Here is a 23,513-nt window from a genome sequence, read left to right as displayed (position 1 = left end):
ACTCAAATTTCAAATCTTTAAAGAACCAATTTCAAAAACAGTCCGTTTCACAAAGCCGCACAATAATTTAGCCAAACAAACATTTATAATCATTCGAGATAATCAAATAATACATAAGGCTGCTACAATCACCAAATTCACATTGTCTCAGATCATTATCCATATATAATAATTCTAATATATAAAATATAGCTTTCGGAAAGTGTCCCTACTTCGACAAATTGAAACTATAATCCAGACGCTTCTCAGAAATCCATAATCCATTCGTCTCGACTCAAAACCAACGCGGCAGCTTCAAAGCACAGCCCCACACATTTTCGCAGCAGCATAAACAGCTCGAAACTAAGAAAGAACGGCTGAACCGAAACAGTGGCGGTCTCCGAGCCGATTCAGCGGCAGCCCGGCAGCCACCTCAAGCGGCAGCGGTGACAAATTCCAATCTCGACAACTGAAACCAACACGCAGTGACTATAGTATTCTCGGAACTCAAAGGAACAGAAACCACAATTAAAACCCTTACCGCCAAACTTTTTCGGCGACGGCAGCAGCGTCTCAAGTGGCAGAAGCTCAGCCCGGAGCTCCGTCGGTGATCCCGGAAGTCACAGAACCTTCCTTGGCGGCCCAAATCACGGTGACTCAGCCTGCTCCTCTTCCTGTAGCGATTCCCGCAACATCACAAGCCCAAAGGGGCAGGGAGTGGCAGAGCTCAGCCACGGTGAAGCAGGGCGGTACAACGGCGGCCAAGCATAGCCCTCCAAACGGCAGTGACGCGGCCACAGCTCCTCTTCTCCGTGCTCGTCGGCGATCGTGAAGCACAAAGGCAGCATCTTCCCTTTCTCAGCGGACCAGAACAACGGAGACAGGAGGACTCATCTTGCTCCTCCAGCCCGCGTCTTCCTCTCTGTTGGCAAGGATAACGACTACCCAGCTCCGGCGACGGCGAGCTCGCAGTAGCAGCGGCGATATCCAGGTGCGACGGCGGCGCGCAAGACAGCGTCCCTCTCTCTTCACCGCGAGCTCCCTCTCATGCGCCGCCCTCCACTGTTAGCCTCTTCCTTTTCTTGTGCAAAGATGGCAACGGCGGCGCTGGCCTCGCGGCAAGGACGACGGCTCGGATGACGGGATCGACGGCAAGGCGCGGCTCTACGGAGCGGTGATGCATGCGAAAACGGCGGCGGTGAGGCAACAGACGCGACCGGCTGTGGCGGCAGTACCCTTCCTGGCCGGCGCGCTCTCCTCCTTCCTTCTTCCGCGACTCAGTCTCTCTTTCTCTTTTGCTTCTGTTTCGTTCTTTTCATGGAAAAGGAAAAAGGGAACCGTGTGTGCTGCTACTTGGGGGGAGCTGGGTGTGGGGAAAAAGGAACCGGGTCGGGTAACGGGTCGTTGGGTTAGGGTTTTATTATTTTGAAAAATTAGGGTTAGGGGTGATTTGGTAATATCACATAAAATTGAGAATGATACTATAATTGAAACCCAAATTAAATCTAACACTAATTGCATATAGAAAATATTATTTGCTCATCAATTTTATAAATTATTTTCAATAAAATGTCCAAATCAAATAATTAGAAATAATATAATTGAATCCTTTACTTTTCCAAAACAGTAGTATCAATATTTTAAGATATTAATTATTTAATTCAAATCATATAAAATTATTATTATTTCATAACTATCAACTTTATAATTTAAATATAGAAAATAATCCAATAATTGTAAAATTAGATAGTAATCATAACTATCTCAAATTCAATAAATCACAACTTGCCTTAATTATCTTTAATAAAATAATTTCTGAAATTAAGGTTATAAATAACTATATGATTTGAAACTTGATCACAAGAAGACTTTTCAAAGATTCTGGGTCTTACAATGATGACTAAGTAATTTTCAACTCAAATCACTTGATTCAATGCATTTATATAATTTGTCCTAGTAGTACAATCAAAACATGAGTATTCAAACCCACTAGATACTAGTAAATTAAGGCAAAGTTTGCATTGATGAAATTCAATCAACAAGCAACCCAATCAAACATCAAGCAACCACTTGCAATTTATTTAAGTAGCAACAAGTAAACCAAAACTAATATAACTACTAAAATAAAAATTAAATGCAATAAAGACTAAGTAAAACAAGAAGAAGAACATGGAAAAAGCAAGAAAAGAGAGGGGTGGAGGGGGCGAAAGTGTGTTAGGACTTTAGGAAAAATACAAACAGAATTTTGCCCAAAACAGCACTTGTGCGTACTAGGGGTGTCTGCGGATCGGATATGGCCGAAAATTCGATCCGATCCGGACAATTTCTATCGGATCAGATCGGATATGATATCCGCACTTTTTAGTGCCGGATCCGATCCGATCCGATCCGCACATTTGCGGATCGGATCGGATCGGATATCGGATATATCCGCATAATTAAACCTTATCTTTTTAATCATATTTCTATGTAAAAAAATTTCGATAAAAATATTTCTTTTATACTTTTAAACTTATTTATTCCTAAAATATTTTTAATCAAACTCTCTCTAAATAACAAAAATAAAATAATACAATATATGAATAATAATTACTAACTAAAACCTACAAACAAGTAAATATAATACCAAACATTTATATTTATTTATTTTTTAATTATTATAGTGCGGATCTGCGGATCGGATACGGATATTTACCGTGGATCTGTGAATACGATCCGATCCATGGACACCCCTAGTGCGTACGCACACAAGGTGAAAAGTGGAAGGTGTGCGCTCGCACAAAGTATGCGAGTGCTCCAAACAGAGAGGGAAACAAGACGTGTGCGTACGTAGGGGTGGCAAACGGGCCTAAACCCGCCGGGCCGGCTCGCGTAACCCGCCAAAAAAGGTGGGCCGGGCTGGAAAATTGGGACCGCCAAATAGCAAAAGCCCGCTTAACTCGCACCGCTTAAACCGCTGGTTTTGGCGGGCTTTGGCGGGGCGGGGCGGGCTTCCCCGCCGGGCTTAGTCTTTTTTTAGCAAGGGGTATTTTTATAATTTTTTTTACCAAAACCCAACTTCCCCAACCCAACTTACAAGAGAATGAAGATGAAAATTGGGTGTTTTAGATTATGTTTGTTTTGTTTTAGAGACAATATTGTTAATTATGTTTTGGATTATGTTTATTTTGCTTTGGAAACAATATTTATAATTACAAAGACTTTAATGTTTGTGAATACAAAAATTATAATTTGTTTATACTTTTAGAAATTATAATAGTTAAAAGTAAAAAACAAAAGAGATTTTTTTATATCTTTATATATATTATTTAATAGTTAAAAGTAAAAAAAAAAAAAAAAAAAAAAAAAGAGGATATTTGGCGGGCTTAGCCCGCCGGCCCGCCAGCCCGCCGTTAGGCGGGGCGGGCTAGGATTCTGGGACCGCCTCACTAGGCGGGGCGGGGCGGGCCAGCCCGCCAAATGGCGGGCTTCTGGCGGGGCGGGGCGGGGCGGGGCGGGGCGGGCTTCCCCGCTTGCCACCCCTATGCGTACGCACAAACAGGTGCGCACGCACAAACACTTTTTTTTTTAGACAAGGATCATGCGTGCGTGCGCACAATGATCCGTGCGCGCGCACGAATCCGTGTGCGCACAGAAGCGAAAAGGGGTAAGGGTTCACACGCATAGGGTGTGCAACCGCTTCCACCAAAGGGAGTGTAAGGACGTGTGCGTACTCACATGGTGGTGCGCACGCACAGAGCGCAAAACAGAGGGAGATGCGCGCACACATAGCGTGCGAGCGCTCCCAACAGGAGGCATGCAGGATAGTGTGCGTACACACATGCCCTGTTTTTTCCCAAAAAAAAATTTTCAAATTCTAAGGCACTTTACCTTAGCCCAATCAAAGTTCAACCCCACAACATTCAAAAACTCAAACATTCATTATCCATATACAAAATTAACCTATCTACTCAAATTAAACTAATTCTAAGCTAACTAAAACAAGCAAAGATGCAAGAAAATCAAACTATAAACAAGGAGAAATGGTAAGAAAGATGTTACCATGGCGGGGTGTCTCCCACCTAACACTTTGGTTTATAGTCCTAAGTTGGACTTTTTTGAGGAGACTCTTGCTAGGATGGCTTGTGTTTCCACTCCTCCTTGAACCTCCATCCAAGCTTGCACTTTAAAGCTCCTCTGGGATCCCATATCCGAGTTTTCCGTTCTCCTTTTTGCGGATTTTTATGCTCCAAGACGGACGGACAAGCTCCTAATTGACCCTTGAAGTACCCCAACACTCTCCGTAAATCACTGAATCGTGCTTCACACCATGCTTGAATCCCAAAGCTTGAATTGGCTTTCTTAATGAGCCTTGGACTCCTTCGGCAACCCACACTTCTTTTTTCACCATGTAATAATCCAAGAAGGACCTTGAGTTGGTAATCCGTCTCCAAGATAGCATATTGATGGAGGCCAATGAAACTCAATGGTGAAATTGCCACCCACTCGATATGTTCTTGGAACGGAGTTGCTTCCTCACCAACTTTCTCTTCCCCATCACTCAAGTCATAACAAGGATGTTGTGAGAAGTCTACCTCCATGTGTCCCTCAAACTCAATGGAAAGAGGCTCATTAGGCTCATTGAGGGGATTGACCAAGGAGGACAAAAAATCATCTATGATGGAATCCTCATCTTGATCAGTCTCTCCCAATTCTCCCTTTCTCTCCTCCGGTTCACATACTTCACTTTCTTCCTTTTGTTGCACTTCAAGCTCTAACCCTTCTTCTTTCTCTTGTGACTCCATGCTCTATTCTTCACTACATTCATTGGTTGATCCCTCATATTCCTCAAGAGGAATGCCTTGATCGGATGAGCGTAGGAGGATTAAGCGGTTTACCGCTTCGCCTATGGTAGCCATGAAGTGCCCTTGTGTCCTTCGGAATCCTTCTTGCTCTTGGAGAAAGGCTTGAAAGTCTTGTGGTTCTTGGGCCAAGGGTTGAAAAACTTCACAATTAGGTAAGAGGCAAGGTTCATTAGTTGGGAAGAAGGTTGGATATGTGGGAGGTAGTGCATGTTGATGAGTATCTTGAGGTGATATGTAAGAAGGTGTATGGTGGTGGTGGTGTGGTGTTTGAAAACATGGTGATTGAGGGTTATATTGGGGTATGGATCATAGGTATATGGTGGCGGAGGTGTATAATCAAGATGAAATCCACCATATCCTTGGTTTGGGTATGCATATTGGGAAGGGTTTTGTTCACTATAGTATAGAGGAGGTTGCTCCTTCCAAAATAGATGCTCCAATCCCATTATGCAATCCAAAATTGAGGTTATAAAGCCCTACAAAGTGATCACAACCAAATTCCAAACCAAGAGGGTGATAACTCATAGAGAAAATTGAAAATAAAAACTAAAGACATCAATTAACAAAAGAAACAAAATCCTAATTAATAGCAAAAACAAATAAACCAAAAAGTATCTATTCACACTATTCACATATACACAACAACCAAAATATAGCACTCATGACGCTAGCTCCCCAGCAACGGCGCCAAAATTTTGATAGAGAGAATTATGCCAATTCGAAAAACTAGATAAAGTAATTCCGTTGTGAGTATAGTCCAAACCGGCAATGGATCCTCTCAATCAAAATTCAATTCAAGATATTGTCACAATTCAATACAAAATTAACCAAGAGTATTTAGACTCCCGTGTCGTTCTCCCTAGAAATTAATGACAACAAGTGCGTACAATTTTGGTTGTGAGAAAGCAAAGGGGGTTTTAATGATTGAAAGCAAACAAAATAAAAGAATAAAAGAACAAGACAAAATTACAATTGATAAACTAATAAAAGAGTAAAAGAACTATGTTTGTAATATGGATAAGTAATACTATAAAGTAATGGAAATGTGGTTCAAAACATAAAAGAAACCTTGACTTGGAATGAGTTAAGAAATCCCTTACTTACCATAACCACAACTATGATAATTATGATGGATTAATCTCACTAATTGCGTCAAACAACACAACTATACCTCATTTCCAAGCTCATCTTCTTGCTCATGCTCACCTGATATCTCTTCCAAAGATCTTTGGCCATGTATATGTAATTGGGGGAGTCTTCTGTTTAATTTGGAGAACCAAAGATCAAACTTCAAGTACTAAATGCACTTGATGCAGCCAAGACACAATTCTATCACTTTACAACAATTATCGTGACAGGAATGGATTTCTTCACGGATGCCTATGACCTGTTCTGTATCTCCCTCGTAACAAAGCTACTTGGCCACATATACTACCTGGTGGACGGTGCACCAAAGCCGGAAACATTGCCCCCCAATGTCTCTGCCGCAGTTAATGGTGTAGCCTTCATCGGAACACACACCGCCCAGCTCTTCTTGGGATGGCTAGGTGACAAGCTCGAGAAAAAGAAAGTCTACGGTATGGCTCTGCTGCTTATGGCGATTTGCTCTGTCGCTTCCGGCCTCTCGTTTGGTCGGGAACCAAAGTCAGTTATGACACGCTATGCTTTTTCCGGTGGGTTTGGAATCTTGGCCGGAGGCATATTTGCAACCGTTGTCTCATCGATATTCAAGGCAAAATTCGATGCTCCGCCGTATGAGGTTGATCTTGTAGGCTCAACTGTTCCAGAAGCAGATTTTGGGTAGAGAGTAATTCTTATGGTTGGGGCTCTTCCCGCTGCACTGACTTACTGTACTGCAGAGAGCTATAAGTGTTTGAGCTCTCGCGATCTTGAAAACTTCTTCCAAAGCGTTCATGGTTTTTGCAAAAGGAATCCAACCGATTGCCCTGAAGATATCTTTCTGGAAGAGATTCTGACTGTAAAATGCAACATCAAGCAAGAACCATGTACTCGCTGTTCCAAGAAAATGTAAACCATGGCGCAACACGAATTGCTTAGAGAACAAACCAAAATCCTTAGTTTGATCTTCTTTCTTAGATTCCTCTGTTTGGAGATCCACTTGCATAGCTCTAGACATATCTTTTGCAGCCTGCTCCATGTTCTTTGCAACCAACGCCTTGTAATGCGGGATTTCCGGCATCTTCGTCCTCCAATAGTATGTCAGTGCAGCGGGAAGAGCCCCAACCATAAGAATTACTCACCACGCAAAATATGCTCTTGGAACAATTGAGCCTACCGGATGATCAACCTCATCTGGTGGAGCATCGAATTTCGCCTTGAATATCGATGAGATAACGATTGCAAATATTCCTCCGGCCAAGATTGCGCCGCGAGTTTTCTTGTTTGCCTCCCATACCGAATCCGAGCCAAAACCGGAAAAAGCAGAGCGTCATCATAACCGACATTGGTTCTCGGCGGAAGGAGAGGCCGAAGGCGACAGAGCAAATCACCATAAGCAGCAGAGTCATGCCATAGACTTTCTTTCTGCCGAGCTTGTCACCTAGTCAGTCAAAGAAGAGCTGGCCGAAAAGTGTTTCGATGATGAAGGCTACGCCATTAACTGTGGCGGAGACCTTGGGGGAACTTTCTCGGCTATGGTGCACCATCCACATGGTGGTATATGCGTCCAAGTAGCTTTATTATGAGGGAGATACAACACAGGTCATAGGCATGTGAAGAATCTCATTCCTGTCAGGATGATTGCGGTGAAGTGATAGAATGTGTCTTTGCTGCATAAGTGCTAAAATGTACTTAAAGTTTATCTTTGGGCATGTATATGTATAGCTTTATGTAATCCCAAATAAACTACACAAAACAGTTATTCTTCAAAACAAAAGGACAAGTAATGACCTAAGTTTATTTGGCTAATGTAATATACTACCACAATTTTCTTTCTCTAACGATGATTACTGAACATGTAGTCACATAATGTATGCATACATAGTAAAGTTAAATAAGAAGAGTAAAAGAGTGAGAAAAAGAATAAGATTAGAAATTAAGATGAAAGCAACTTACCAGCAAGAATGTGAGAAACTTTAATGAGTTTTGAGAGAGAGGAGCAGAAAGAAAAGAGAGTATAGGGAAAAAGAATTGGCTTAGCACAAATGAAATGAAGAGAGTGGACACTTATTTATAGGCAAGGTTATAAAAATTGGACTAATCATAAAATCATTCTAGTGACTGATTTATTAGTCTAATTGGTTTAATTGTGATTTAATTAAAAAAATTATTTTATAATAAAATAATAAATAAATTATAAATAAATATTTTAAAATATAATTATATTTTAATATAAATTTTAAACTGTTATCTAAATTTAAAGCAGTATATAAAATGTCTTCAACCAAAGTGTTAAAAAAGATAATATTATAGGTAAAATCAAGAGCTAACAAAAGAACCAAATTTTATTAAAGTCGTAATAGATCTACATACGATAAGGAAAACAATTTCTTATAGTTAAGTTGGCAATAATTTCATGTCCTATATCATAATTAGAAGGAAATAGTTAGCAAACAAGTTAAACAACCAAGAAAAATTAGGAATAAATGAAGCAAGATGAGATCCATATATAATACAGCAATATATTGTGTTCCTGAAAAAAAAAGGATTATAGTGACAAGAAGGACCTATAACAATTCAGACCCCAACTGCTAATTAACTGGAGCAATTAACAGCAATTACATGTGATTCATATCCCAGCTGATTTCTAAATTGCTGATGTGCTCACTAAACTACTATCCATTATCACTTTTAAAAAAATTCAAGAACAAACTCAGAGTAGTTTTTCAATTCACTATGAGTTTGAGGAGAGCTGTAGATAATTATCATGCATCAATAACTGAAATAATTAATTTTTAATTCTTCTAACAATTTTTGATGTATTATTAGTTGAGGTGTGAGTTGACTATTTTCACTTTTTGGTTCTCTGTTATAGTTAGTATATATATATAGAGAGAGAGAAAGAGTACACTTCTAGTTAAATAACTAAGAAATCTTTGTTCTCTGCTTCCGCTGCATATATAATTCATTGCAGAATCAACTTTCCACAGTTGTGAAACTCTTTCTCCCGTTTTGAGCAACTGCACGACCCACGAGGCCACGACATTGTTTGGTATGTTTTGGTGAGGACCTATTTCTCTATACACACAGTATTATTATGGTCACATTTCTCACTTAATGGCCACATGGGATTTCTCTGATATGCTCAACTGTTCTCACAAATAAAAGAACTTATTTATCTTACAAAAATAAACTTAAGAACCTCGAATATAATAAAATTTAGTTAATAACAAAAGTTTTCAATTTAAAAATTTTTTGAAGACCAAGTATATACTCCTTGAAATTCGTCGAGGACGAAAGTTTCACTGGCTATGCTATCTTTTAATGGCATGGGCTCCTCTTTTTATTACAGCTTTACAATTTATGGGATGTAATGCACTGTTATAAAAAAAAATACCAAGAGAATAAGAAAAAAAATGTAATGTAAAGAGTCTAAAGACATGAATAAGAAATTTTACCAAAAATGAAAAAGACATGAATAAGAAGAAAAGAAAAGAATGACCAAAAAAAAAAGAAGAAAAGAAAAGAAAATCGTTATGATAATATAAAAATTAAAAATTTTATTATATTTGGTTCTTTATGTTTTTAAGATCAAAAGAAATGTTTCAGTTTAAAAAATTATCTTGGTAATGTTCCAAAAAAACAATTATCTTGCTATTCAATTTTTTATATTAATAAACTTAAGCACACTGTTGATTAGAGCTAGCGATATTCAAGGACTAAAACTTTTGTTATAAGTTATATAACACATAAATTTTGATACGAGATTTTTCTTTTTTTTTTTATGGGTTTTGGATATAAAAATAATTTATTGCTCTACAGATACCTAGGTTAAGTTAAATTCATCAACATACATAGTTAATTATCTTATGACTCATAAATTTACTCATAAATCTGGTATAATTTTTTTTTTTAACTTTTCAATAGAAAAATGATACATTTTCTTATTCTCATTTTTAGTGGAGTCCAAACACACTCTTTTTCTTTGATCAAAGAATAATATTCTTTGAATTTTTTTTATGAAATTGAAAAAATAAATAAAAAGATATTTCCAAAAGTCTTTAATTTTTATGTCTAGAAAGCTAGGTTTTTTTATTACTTGCTATTTTATATTATTTTTCTATTCGAATCTTATTTGTTATTTCAAATTTTTTGCTTTTAGTGTAGGGTTGATCTGCATTGAGCAATATTAAGAAATTTGCTACCACTAATTAAAAGATGAAGTTGAATAATTTTTCTCATTTTCTATTTCTCAAGTAATTTATACTTGGGAAAATAAATCTTAATATGAACGATAGAAGGTTTCAACCTAAAAACTAATCTAACCCATGCTCAAAGGATTTGATAAGTGTTGCCTTGCTTATCAAGTATATAAAATTATAGATGTGAAATTATCCAAAGTTCCAAACCAGAGAGAACTGTTAAGGGAATTTCTTAGAGAAGAAAAGGTGATTTTGGTGTAAAATGATGATACTGAATTCGTTCACTTGTGTTGAGCTTCTGCTTAAGTATTTATAAAGTGAAATACAATGACTAGTACAGAAGCAACTAAGTGCCACGTCATTTAAGTGACTAACTAACTTTCTAGCCATGCATAACATCCTTAACTAATCTAACCGCCACAATTTACACAGCTTGGCAGTACATAGAGTAAGAGTATAGTTAACTCTATTAAATGTTCCAAACAAAACCAGGTGCTTAGTCCAACCACTCCATCCATGAATAATAATATCCCACTAACATAATATAACATAAACATAACTCTTATAAGTACAACCCCTCAAACACACATTTCCACTCCCCAAATTCTCTCAAACAAATTAACAAACCTCTCCTTCACTCACTAAACAACAACGGTAGCCCAAGAAGCCCCTTGCCCCTTGGATATGAAAGCTCAGCAATCATCACGAAGAGAATAACAATACAAAATCAAATCAAAATAGCAAGGTTTTTTATTCGTCCTAATTGCGCCAAACAACACAACTATACCTCATTTCCAAGCTCATGCTCACCTGATATCTCCTCCAAAGATTTTCCATTCGGCTCAGGCACCAAGAATGTAAACAAGAATCCTAAAGTATTAACCACTCCTAATATCAGCAAGGAATTCTTGATACCGATACCGGGAGAATAACCGGCATCTGCCTTGGTCTTGTCCAGACTCTGCGTCAAATATAGGAATCCAAAAGCACCAATCATAGCACCAAGCTTGCCGGAAGCCGACGAAATCCCATGGCACGTAGAGCGGAATCAAAGATATGTCTAAGTTATGCAAAAGATAGGTTACGAAGAACATGGAGCAAGTATGCAAGTGGAACTCCAAGCAGAGGAATCAAAGAAAGAGGATCAAACTAAGGATCAAACTAATTTTCTTTTTTAATCATCATCCGGTAGATGTGAAAGGAAAATAAACAGCAGCACGCATAGTGATTGCCACATTTTCATTGCGGGTGGTGACTAGAATAACACTTCCAATAGCAGCATCCATAAAGGCCATCTTGAAGAGTTCCTAGTCAAAGAAACTCTCAGCCCAAAAATCATATAAAACCAACAAGAACTTCTGTCCAAGCTTGTACTCCCAACACTAGAACCCGTCAATGACTCATAAACTGTTGCAAGCACCGATCCGGATCCAGACCCAATTCAACAACCCAATCCAAGTGAAAATTCTGAAGTCTCAAATGAAGGAGTAAAAAAAAAAAAAGCCCCAATTAAGAGTGGAAGAGAGAGCAAGGCCCTGTTTGCGCTAAGGACTACCATATGTGAAGGTGAGGGTGAGAGTACACTAGGAATGTAGGAGGAGAGTTAGTTAAGATTCAGCGGGATATAGGAAAAGTGGGGGAAATAGAGTGGGAGAAGAGAATCAGTTTGTTAGAGGTGGAGTCCCTTCCCTAGACAAAGAAGGGAGTGTTACTGCTATAATTTGCAATCATAATAGTCAATTGTCTATCTCATACCTTCTTCTATTTTTCTAAGCTTTGCTACACTAAATCTGAATTTTGTATTGTGAATTTCAATCCTAACAATTTGGTGCTTTTGTTGAGAGAATTCAATGGAATCAGGAACTCCCATTTCACGGCCCGAGGATGTTTGCAAGCAAAATCGCTCCGAGATCGCTGCATTGCAACGCGGCCAGATTGAGACGATCGCTCAAATAGGGGGTACCCAAGAGCGGCTCGGTTCCGTTGAGACCTCTGTCAAGAACATCGAGAAGATGTTGCGTGATTCGCTGAAGCTGAAACAACCCATTCCGGAGTATGGAACGCCCAGCGACTTCTCCGCGGTTAAAGGAGATTTGCAGCAACCTCGCTGGCCAAAAGGGGTGAAAACAGAGCTACCCATGTTTGACGGAGAGGGGGTGAAAGAGTGGACGTTTCGGAGAATATTTCGAAGTATATACCGTGCCAGAGGCGTGGAGAGTACGAATGCTTTCATTCCACATGACCGGTCCCGCTTATACATGGTATCGTTGGTGCGTGAACAATTCCATTAATCACACTTGGGAGAGTTTCTTGGACGCGCTCTGCGTTCGGTTTGGCCGCAACATCTTTCATGACCCCAAGGTAGCCTTGAAGGAGCTCAAACAAGTCACAACCGTGGCAGCTTACCAGCACCAATTTGAAGAGCTCTCGAATCAAGTAACGGGGTTGAGTGAAGAATGGCTTACCTCATTATTTGTTGTTGGGTTACCTGAGACATTGAAGTGTGAGCTCATGTTGGCTAAACCCCGCACGTACGTCGAAGCTGTGGCACTGGCCAAGCTTCATGAACAAAAATTTTAAACCAGCAACCTAAATTTGAGGCCACATGGGAGTAGAACCATGGGAAGCTCCTAGCTCGCCCAACTGGGTGCAAATCGCACTCCACCTCCACGCTCTCCCAGCTGCATCCCACCAGCCACGAGGATGAACACTGCATCAGAGAAGTCTTCCAACATGCTTCCATCAGTTAACCAAACCCACAAACACCTTTCTACTGCTGAAATTAAACAAATGAGGGATAAGGGGTTGTGTTATTACTGTGATAAAAAATACTCCAGAGGCCATAAATGCAAATCAACGTACTTGTTGTTAGTAGAGGGAGAGGAGTTGGAGGAGTTAACTCGGGAAAGACCAGATGAGGACAAGAGCTTCGAATTGGACATTAATTCACCACAATCTGGTCCGGAGGAAGGAGTAATGGAGATCAGCTTCAACGCCATGGTGGGTGCGTATCATCCAGAGACTATTCGGATTGCTGGAACTTGTGACGGTCATCTAGTTATGGTGCTAGTTGATGGCGGCAGCACTCACAATTTCATGAAAGCAGCTACTGCCCAGAAATTGTGCTTGCCCCTGACCCCAGTGCACCAGCTGAATGTGTATGTGGGTAATGGGGAGTGTATCAGTTGTGCGTCCAAGTGCAACGCGGTGCCATTGCATATGCAAGGGTATGGTTTTCAGTTGGAGACCTTCTGGCTGGACATTAAGGGTGCAAACGTTGTTCTAGGGGTGCAATGGCTTATGCAACTTGGTGATATTACGATGAACTACATGCACTTGACCATGGAATTCAAAGTGGGTGAAATTACTATCAAGCTGCAGGGGGAGAGGTTGTTCCAGCCGGGGGCAGTAGGGAACCGAGTCCTCAACAAGATGGTGTCGGCAGATGTAATTGCCTCATTTTTGCATCTGCGTGTGATTGAATTGATGCCTACAACAGAACCGAGTGCACAAGATGAAGAGGTACAACTGTTACTAGATGAGTATCAAGAAGTATTCAAGGAGTCAGAGCAATTACCTCCACAAAGGGAAATTGAGCATCAAATTCACTTGCTGCCCGAAACCAATCCAGTGAATGTCTGGCCCTATCGATACCCACATTTTCAAAAGAAGGAGATTGAGAAGCTGGTTGAGGAGATGATGCAGGCAGGGGTGATTAGGGAAAGTCACAGTACTTTTTCCAGCCCGGTGTTGCTAGTGCAGAAGAAGGATGGTAGTTGGCAGTTTTGTGTGGACTATCGCGGCCCCAATGCCATTACAATCAAAGATAAGTTTCCCATTTCCACTATTGATGAAATTTTAGATGATCTATACGGTGCTGCTATTTTTCCATAATTGATTTACGCTCTGGTTATCATCAGATTCGAGTACGGGATGAGGACATTCACAAAACAACGTTTCGGACACACCTTGGACACTATGAATTTGTCGTGATGCCTTTCAACCTTACCAATTCCCCTTCCACATTTCAAGCCACGATGAACAAAGTGTTCAAACCCTACCTTCGAAAGTTCATTGCGGTTTTTTTTTATGATATCCTGGTTTATAGCAGATCTAAGGAGGAACACCTTGTTCACCTTAGAATTGCTCTTAGTATGTTGCAACAGCATCACTTTGTGGCCAAATTCTCCAAATGTGCTTTTTGTTAAGAACAGGTTGAGTACCTTGGGCATGTGGTTACCAAAGAGGGTGTCCAGCTAGATACCTCCAAGATTAAGGCAATAGTGGAATGGCCAAGGCCGACGACCTTAAAACAGCTTCAGGGGTTCCTTGGTCTAACCGGGTATTACCGCAAATTTGTGGCTAGTTATGCGCATCTTGCTGCCCCTCTTACTGAACTACTAAAACGCAACAACTTTCATTGGGATCAAGCTGCTTATTGTGCCTTTGAGAGTTTAAAGTTGGTTCTAACACAAACACCGGTCTTTGCCTTGCCAAATTTTAGTCTTCCCTTCACTGTAGAAACTGATGCCTCATCACAAGGAATTGGAGCGGTGTTGTCTCAACAAGGACACCCTATCACATATTTCAGCAAGAAGCTCAATAGTAGACTGCGGGTGGCTTCGGCTTATGTACGGGAACTCTATGCCATTACCCAGGCTGTCGCTAAATGGCGCCATTACTTGTTAGGGAACCAATTCTACATCAAGACAGACTACCAAGGCTTGCGGGAGCTTATGAATTAGGTGTTGTTAACCCGGATCAACAGTTTTATCTCACCAAGTTGGTGGGATATGACTTTGAGGTAGTATTTCGCTCAGGCAAGACTAATCATGTTGCTGATGCACTATCGCGACAGGATGAGGATGTTGAGGTTACAAGCTTTCAAGCATTTTCAACGGTGCAATCATCGTTGTTACCCTCCCTCTTGCATGCCACCGCAGAGGATCAAGAGACCCAACTCCTTATTAGTCAATTCAAGGAGGGAACTCTGCCTCCTGACTTTCATTTTCAGGTAGGATTGCTGGTGTACAAAGGTAGAGTCTGGGTTCCTGATTTTGATGGTCTGCGGTCTCAATTACTTAAGGAGTTCCTCAATACACCCATGGCGGGACACACCGGAGAGCTCAAGACGTTTAAGGCATTGGGCAGTGCTTTCTTTTGGCCTGGCCTGCGAAGGGATACTCACAAGTTTATTCAAGAATGTACAATTTGTCAATCAACAAAATATAGTACTTCTAAACCACAGTGGATGCTCCACCCATTACCTGTTCCGAGGGGACCATGGATAGAACTCTCCATGGATTTTATTGTGCAACTTCCAAAATCTTCAGGATATTCCGCAATCATGGTGGTGGTGGATCATTTTAGTAAGACGGCACACTTTGAGGCCATGCGTACCGGGTTTACCGCTTCTTCGGTGGCTAAGATTTTCATTGGTTCGGTGGTTAAGCTTCATGGGTTTTCTTCAATCATAGTTTCAGATCGTGATCCCTTATTTCTCAGCAGGTTTTGGCGTAGCTTATTCAAATTTAGTGGTGCACAACTGCACTATAGTACTACCTATCATCCTCAAAGCGATAGGCAAACCGAAGTTACTAACCGTTCATTGGAACAATATCTTCGTGCCTTCACACATTCACGACCCCATCTCTGGGCCTCATTTTTAGCTTGAGCGGAGTTTTGCTACAATAGCTCCTTCCACACGACCATTCAAATGACCCCTCATGAGACTCTACATGGATTTCCCATGAATTTACCCCCTGGCTATATTCCTGGATCTTCCCCAGTTCTAGAAGTAGATCAGTTTTTGTGCACAAGAGAGATTCTCAATGATGAACTTGGTTTTTACCTGCATTAGGCACGAATCCGCATGAAAAATCAAGCAAACAAGCACCGTTGTGATAGGGAGTTTAAGGAAGGAGACTGGGTTTTGCTCAAATTAAAACCATACCGGCAAATCTCCTTGTTCCATGGTGAACACCCGAAGCTGGGGCGGCAATTTTTTGGCCCATATCGGGTCCAGTGACAAGTAGGTAAGCTTGCATACCGGTTGGAGCTGCCCGCCAGTAGCACCATCCACTCGGTGTTCCATGTTTCAATGCTGAAGGAGTTTCATGGTGAGCCACCAACCACATCCCCTGTTCTGGCGACAGCACCTGCTACCTTCCAACCGCTGCTTTCGGTAATTATTGTGAAACTCACGGTGATGAGAGAAGGCAAATCAATTGAACAAGTGTTGGTGGATTGGGAGGGAACAAACTTGGGTAGATAGAGAAGAGTTACAGAGGTTATTTTCAGATCTTGACCTTGAGGACAAGGTCATTGTCGGGGAGGGATAATTGTTGCAAGTACTGATCCAGATCCAGACCCAAACCAACAACCCAATCCAAGTGAAGGTTCTGAAGTCTCAAATAAAGGAGTAATAAAAAAAAGGCCCAATTAAGAGTGGAAGAGAGAGAGGGCCCCTGTTTGGGCTAAGGACTACCATATGGAAAAGTGAGGGTGAGAGTACACTAGGAGTACATTAGGAATGTAGGAAGAGAGGAGAATCAGTTTGTTAGAGGTGGAGTCCGTTACCTGGACAAGGAAAGGAGTGTTACTGCTATAATTTGTATTCATAATAGTCAATTGTCTATCTCAAACATTCTCCTTTTTTTCTAAGCTTTGCTACACTAAATCTGAATTTTGTGTTGTGAATTTCAATCCTAACATAAACGTTGGTAGTTAAGTAGAGAACATCAGAATCCTAAGAGACAGAAACCCAAGACCGCATATGGAAGTACACGTTCATCACTGAAGACAGAGTAGTTTTGCCAACACTGCAACTTCCTCATCCATGGTTCCAAGTATACGTTGTTTGATTGTTTCTTTCACAATGTCCCTGCCATAAACCCTAGCCCAATCTACCCTACTAGTAGTAGGCACATTAGATAGCAGTGGGAACAGATTCTGTGGGTCTTCCCTAAGGCCCAAACGGTTTTTATATAATAAAATGGAAAGAGTACATAAAGAGTACGCAAAGATAATAAAATTGTGAAAGAATAATGAAAGAAAAGAAAGATGAAGAAATTTTATTGATTGTTGATTGATTGAAAATTGTAAACTATGAAGGTAAAACTAAGTATATATAGAGCATTGGCCTATGAAAGATAAATACAAATAAAGATAAGATAAAGATAAGATAAGATAAAGGCTAAAATTATAATTGAATTTGTGTATTCTGTTTGGCTAAATTTGTGGGCCGTGAGACGTCTTTATTGTTGTCATGGGCTAAGGTGGAAGAGTGGTTTAATACGCCCCCGCAAGCTGGAGGATGAAAGATGTCAAGAACACTAAGCTTATTCATATTAAGATGGAAGGGTTGAGAAGACAAAGGCTTGGTGAAGATGTTAGCCAGTTGCCCAGGAGAGGAAATTGGGAGAAGTTTCATCACTCCAGCTTGAGCTTTTTGTCGAACCAAGTGACAATCAACCTCTAAATGTGTAGTCCGTTCATGAAAAATCGGGTTAGCAGCAATATGAAGAACACTCTGATTATCACAATATAAAACTGGTGGGCGAATAGGAGAGATGCGTAAAAATTGTAACACATTTAGTATCCATTGAAGTTCACAAGTTGTGTTGGCAAGTGCATGATATTCTGCTTCCGTGGATGAGCGGGTAACGGTGGTTTGTTTCTTGGTCTTCCAAGAGAGTAAAGTACTTCCTAAGAAGAAACAATAACCTGTTAAAGATCACCGAGTGTCAGGACATCCGGTCCAATCAGAGTTTCTGATTCCCTTGGAAAGAAAAGTCCTTTGTTGGGACTAGTTTTCAAATATCGTAACACATGCTTGGCAGCTTGAAGATGAGATTCAGTAGGAGATGTCATGAATTGACTTAATTGTTGAGTGGCATACATGATGTCTGATCGAGTAGTGGTGAGATAGATAAGACGGCCAACCAAACGGCGATATACAAAAGGATCAAATAGCAGTGGACTTTTGTCTTGATAGAGTCTTGTGGTACTATCCATTGGAACAGAGGCAGGTTTAGCACCTAATAAACCAGAATCCTCTAAAAGTTCAAGAAAATATTTTCTCTGAGATAAGCAAATTCCCTTCACTGATTGAGCAACCTCAATACCCAAAAAATATTTTAATGGGCCCAAGTCTTTAATTCGGAAGTGTTGGTGCAAAATAGACTTAATGGCAGCAAGTTCAGAAATGGAATTACCAGTGAGAACAATGTCGTCAACATAGACTAAAAGGATAGAAATTTGATCACCAATGAATTTAAAAAATAGACTATAATCAAATGAGGTCTGCTGATATCCATGAGATAGCAAAAGATGAGAAAGTTTGTCATACCACATACGACTAGATTGTCGTAAACCATACAGTGACTTTAGTAGCTTACAGTATTGATTCGGTTGAGCAGATGTAAATCCGGGTGGCAGAGTCATATAAACATCCTTAGAAAGATCCCCATGTAAGAAAGCATTATTGACATCCAACTGATGTATCGGCCAATGCTTCATAGAGGCCAATGCCGAAACTAATTTGATGGTGGCAGGCTTGACAACATGAGAGAAAATTTCCAAGAAATCAACACTTTCAATTTGAGTGAACCCTTTAGCCACAAGGCGTGATTTATATCGATCAACTGAACCATCAGGCTTGCATATGATGTGATAGACCCATTTACAGCCAACCGGCTTAACCCCTGCAGGGCAATCAACAAGACGCCAAGTTTTGTTCAGCTCAAGAGCATCCAACTCATCTTTCATAGCACTACGCCAATTAGAGTGTTGATTGGCATTCTTAAAAGACTTTGGCTCAACGTCAGAATATAGAGATAAAAGAAACTTTTTATGTGAAAATGAAAGAGAAGAAAAAGACATGACTGAAGATAAATGATACTTGCACTTTGAGGGAGATTGATTTGTAGAGATGAGAGAGGAATTACACAAGTAATCAAAGAGATATGTTGGAGGTCGGTGAGGCCAGTCGGAATGACGAGGATGAGGTTGCTCAAGTGGTGAAGAAGGTAACAGGGGATGAGAAGGTAATGGTAGACTGGTGTCTAGTGCGGAAGGAGAGATGGGTGTGTGTGTTGAAAGTGATTCGGTGGTCATGGGTTCAACTTGGTTAGGAAACGATAGTGAGGAAGAAGGAGAGGTTGTTGGAGAAAATAAAGAACTAGATGGAGTTGGGTCAATGGGCATTAGTGAGGGTTTAACTGGAAGACTAACTGAATCTTGTTTTTGAGAAGGTGTATTTGGCAATATTGGGTTGAGTGTATGGAATTAGACATTTTTGTGACTAAGGGCAAGATCATTTCATAAAAAATCATGTTTCTAGAAGTATCAATTCTCTTATCTTCTAAAACATAAACAATATATCCTTTAAAACCATGTTGAAAGCCAATAAATACAGCCTTTTTGGCTCTTGGATTAAATTTTGATCTGTTTGCCATTAGCGTAGAAACAAAACATAAGCATCCAAAAACTTTAAGGTCATGATAATTTAGTGGATGATTGAATAAAATTTCAAATGGTGTTTTAAAATTAATTGCGGATAATGAAACTCTGTTAAGTAAATAAACAGCATGTCTAACAGCATACGACCAAAAAGATGATGGTAAATTAGATTGAAACATAAGAGCACGAGCTATATTCAAAATATGTTGATGCTTGCGCTCTACCCTTCCATTTTGTTGAGGAGTTTCAACACAACTACGTTGATGAATAGTGCCCTTTGAAAAATAAAAATCATGTAAAATAAATTCTGGTCCATTATCGGAACGAATAGTTTTGACTTTGGAGTTGAATTGTGTTTCAACTAAAGTAATAAAATTTTTTACATGATTTTGCACTTCTCCTTTTAATTTTAATAAAATAACCCATGTAAAGCGATTAAAATCATCAATAATAGTAAAAAAATATTTATGATTATGAATAGAATTTTGTCGAAACGAACCCCAAATATAAAAATGTAATAAATCAAAACTTGCATTGGCTTTGTTAAAACTTTGAGAAAATGAAAGTTTCTTTTGCTTAGAAAGATGACAAATGTCACAATCCTCGTCATGATGCATGAAGATAAAAGGAAATTGTTTATGTAAATGATTAAGTCATTGTCCAGAAAGGTGTCCTAAACGAAAATGACATATATTTGAAGGTGTAATGGGTGGAGATTTGATTGAATTTATGGAGCGTGTAGTGGATGAATTTTTACCGAAATTGGGTTCAAAGACATATAATTCCTCTCTCATTCTGACCAAATCAATCGTCCCCAAATTGTTGCTTTGTAGAGTGCAAGAAGAAGATGAAAAAGTGAGTTCACATATGAGTGCTGAAGTAATTTTTGAGACAGAGATAATATTAAAGTTGAAATAAGGTAAATAAAGAATATCATGAAGAACCAAGGATGGTGAAAATTGAACGATGCCTTTATAAGAAACAGTAGTTTGAAAACCATTTGGTAAATGAACAATAATAGGAGAAATTTGTATGTAAGAAATAAACCAAGACAAATTTGATGCTATGCAAGGTTCTGAAAATCGGACCGGACTGGCCGGTCGAACCGGTTCAACCGGAAACCGGCGACGCAAGCGGTCCGGTCCTCTCCCTATAACCGCTTGGGAAATAACCGTCTAAAAACCGGCGAACCGGCCGAGAACCAGCCGGTTCTCTTAAAACGACGTCGTTTTTTACTTTTAAAAAAAAAATAAAAATCCGATAACACTCGTTCTCCACCCCCCATTTCCCCATTCACTCAGATTCACCTAATCACCTCACAGCTCACTCCAAGGACTCCATCATCGCCGAACCCTAGCCCTAGGAATCCCGAACCGTAGCCCTCCATCGTCGCCGCCGTTCAGAGGTCGTCAGCGCCGCCGCCGTCCCAAGTCCTCAGGAACCCAGTAAGTCAGGTGAGTGCTCCTCGTCTTCATCTTCTTTGAGCTTCTTCTTCAATTTTTGATCCATATTGTTTCAATTCTTCTTGGGTCTTGGTTTGAAGTTTGGTTCTTCTTCTTCTTTGGTCTTCAGTCTTCGTTTTTTAGACTTCAGTCTTCGTTCTTCGTTCTTTATTCTTCGGTCTTCCTTGTATGTATGGTTCTGATTGCTGTGAAAATTCGTTCTTTGTTCTTCAATTCCTTGTATCTATGTTCTTTCTTGTATGTATGTTTGGATTGGTTGCTAATGCTGAAAACTGTCTCTGTTATGTGATTTGTATCCAGAACACCTAATAGGCTAATATTGCTGTTTTAGTATTTTGCTGTTTTGTAATTCTACCTGTTACTCTGTTTTGGTCTAGAACACCTAATATGCTAGACAATTGTAACTGTTACTCTGTTTTGGTCCAGAACACCTAATATGTTGAAAACTTACTCTATTATGTAACTGTTACTCTGTTTTAGTGTTTTGTTGTTTTGTTAATGCTGTAAACTTGTAATGTTTTGCAATATTGTTGAATGCTGTAGGCAGAATTTAGATATGGTCTTGTTAATTTCATATCTGTTTTTAATGCTGAAAACTTACTCTTCTTGGGTCATGGCTCCTGTTTTTAATTGCTGATGGCTCCTGCTTTAGGTTAAGAATATGGTTAATCATTGTGTTGTGGCTCCTGTTTTTAATTGCTGATGGCTCCTAACTTGTTATTGTTCATTGTGTTGTGGGGCTATTTTTAATTTCATATATGTTTTTCATTGTGTTGTAGTTGCTGGTTTTGCTTTGATTTGTAGTTGCTGGGTGAAGGTTTAGTGTTTTGTAATTGCTGGCTTTGTTTTCTAATTGTTGGTTTTGCTGATGGCTCCTAATTTTTTTGTTCAAATTTGCTAATGGCTTTGATGTGTAGTTGCTGGTTGTGCTGGTTTTGCTGGCTTTATTTGTAATTGCTAGGTGAAGGTTTAGTGTTTTGAATGTCTGATATTCTGATTTGTGATTTTTGAATCTGAAATTAATTAAATCATTGATTTTGTGTTGTTGAAATTGTTGATTAAAATGGATTTGTTATGCTGTTGTTGCCGTTTTTTAATTTTTAAGTATGATGTTTTTTAATTTTTGTTGAAATAGTTATTGATTTCAGGGTTTAGAGTGATTATTTGTTGCTAGTATTTAACTTTTGTTGTTGTTAAGTTCTGTTAAGTTGCTACATTCAAACGTGCATTGGCCCATTCATCTTCACTTGCAAATTGCAATAACAAAAAGCTTCTCATTTGATGATCCATTAACTACCTCATTTTCTGGTACTATTCCTTTTGTTATTGGTTTAGCTGAAGAAATTGGAGGGGCTGGATGAGGAGACATTGATGCCTCGGAAAGACACCACCACCATTAACATATCCTTGTTACTTGAAGGTTTCTTTAGCACAATAGTTGAAATCACAATCATAATTACATAATATATTTAAATAGTTATCCCAAAACAAAAAAAAAAACTCACAAGAACATCTTGAGGTTTTGATGATTGATAAATCTTTATGTTGACATTTAATATTTGAAATTTCTTTATACTATTTAATTTGAGTTTGTATATTAATAAGATTATATGAATTTGATTGATGACATTTAATGTAGTTTTTTAAATTTGAAAACTATTTTAATATTTATATTATACTATAATTATATTTTAGGATGTTTATTTATAATTTATTTATTATTTTATTTTAAAACGGTTTTTTCGATTGAACCGCCGGTTGGACCGGTTAGACCAGTGAACCAGTAGCTAGAACGGTTTGATGACCGGTCCGGTTTTCCGAACCTTGATGCTATGTGATCTGTGGCACCAGAATCAATGACCCAAGTATTCAAGAATGAATCTCGATTTAAAAAATTGTTAACAATAGAAAAAGTATTGAAAGAACAAAGATAATGAGTAGTTGAATTTGACAAAAGCCCAAGTTGGTTTGAAGGACGAGCTTCTTTATTGGAAGGAAGTGTTATGAAAGAAAAGTACTGGACTGACGAAAAGTTCAAAAGAGGCTTCGAATGAAGTTGCTGGTAAAAGAAAAGATGAAAAAATTTTATTAATCATTAATTGATTGAAAATTGTAAATTATGAAGGTAAAACTAAGTATATATAGAGTATTGGCTTAAGAAAGATAAAAAGATAAAGTTAAAGATAAGATAAAGATTTTTTACTAAAATTATAATTCTATTGGATTAAATTTGTGGGCCGTACTCTTTATTGTTGTCATTGGTAGAAGAGCAGTTTAATATGATAGTCTCTCAAAACACGAAGCCTTAGATTTATTTTCTCAAGGCTACGATTCAACGACTTAGCGAAAGGAGAAACAGAATCAAAGTAGTCTATTACAGTGTCCAATGTGGTGTGTGACTGAGACCTCACCTTGTATTCCAAAACCTGAGTGTCAAGCTTATC

General features: G+C 39.1%; 1 long non-coding RNA gene and 1 pseudogene across 2 annotated transcripts; both read right to left on the bottom strand.

Annotated features, from left to right (window-relative positions):
* Positions 1-66: 66 nt before the first annotated feature.
* LOC140177451 (probable inorganic phosphate transporter 1-7) lies at positions 67-7,825 on the bottom strand (annotated as a pseudogene).
* Positions 7,826-10,394: 2,569 nt separating this feature from the next.
* Positions 10,395-16,729, bottom strand: LOC140177860 (uncharacterized). 2 transcript variants are annotated; one of them, XR_011869379.1, is made up of 5 exons: positions 16,098-16,729; positions 15,412-15,995; positions 13,722-15,314; positions 13,007-13,634; positions 10,395-12,920 (listed from the first exon to the last, which is right to left on the bottom strand). It is a non-coding gene; the product is annotated as an uncharacterized lncRNA (long non-coding RNA). The 2 variants fall into 2 exon arrangements; XR_011869380.1 differs by having other exon boundaries at positions 10,395-12,917; positions 16,098-16,458.
* Between the last annotated feature and the right edge of the window lie 6,784 nt (positions 16,730-23,513).

The sequence above is a fragment of the Arachis hypogaea genome, chromosome 13 (assembly GCF_003086295.3).
Source record: "Arachis hypogaea cultivar Tifrunner chromosome 13, arahy.Tifrunner.gnm2.J5K5, whole genome shotgun sequence".
In the NCBI taxonomy this organism is placed as follows: domain Eukaryota; kingdom Viridiplantae; phylum Streptophyta; class Magnoliopsida; order Fabales; family Fabaceae; genus Arachis; species Arachis hypogaea.
Note: the sequence above shows the minus strand (reverse complement) of the source record. Positions and strands in the feature narration are given on the sequence as shown.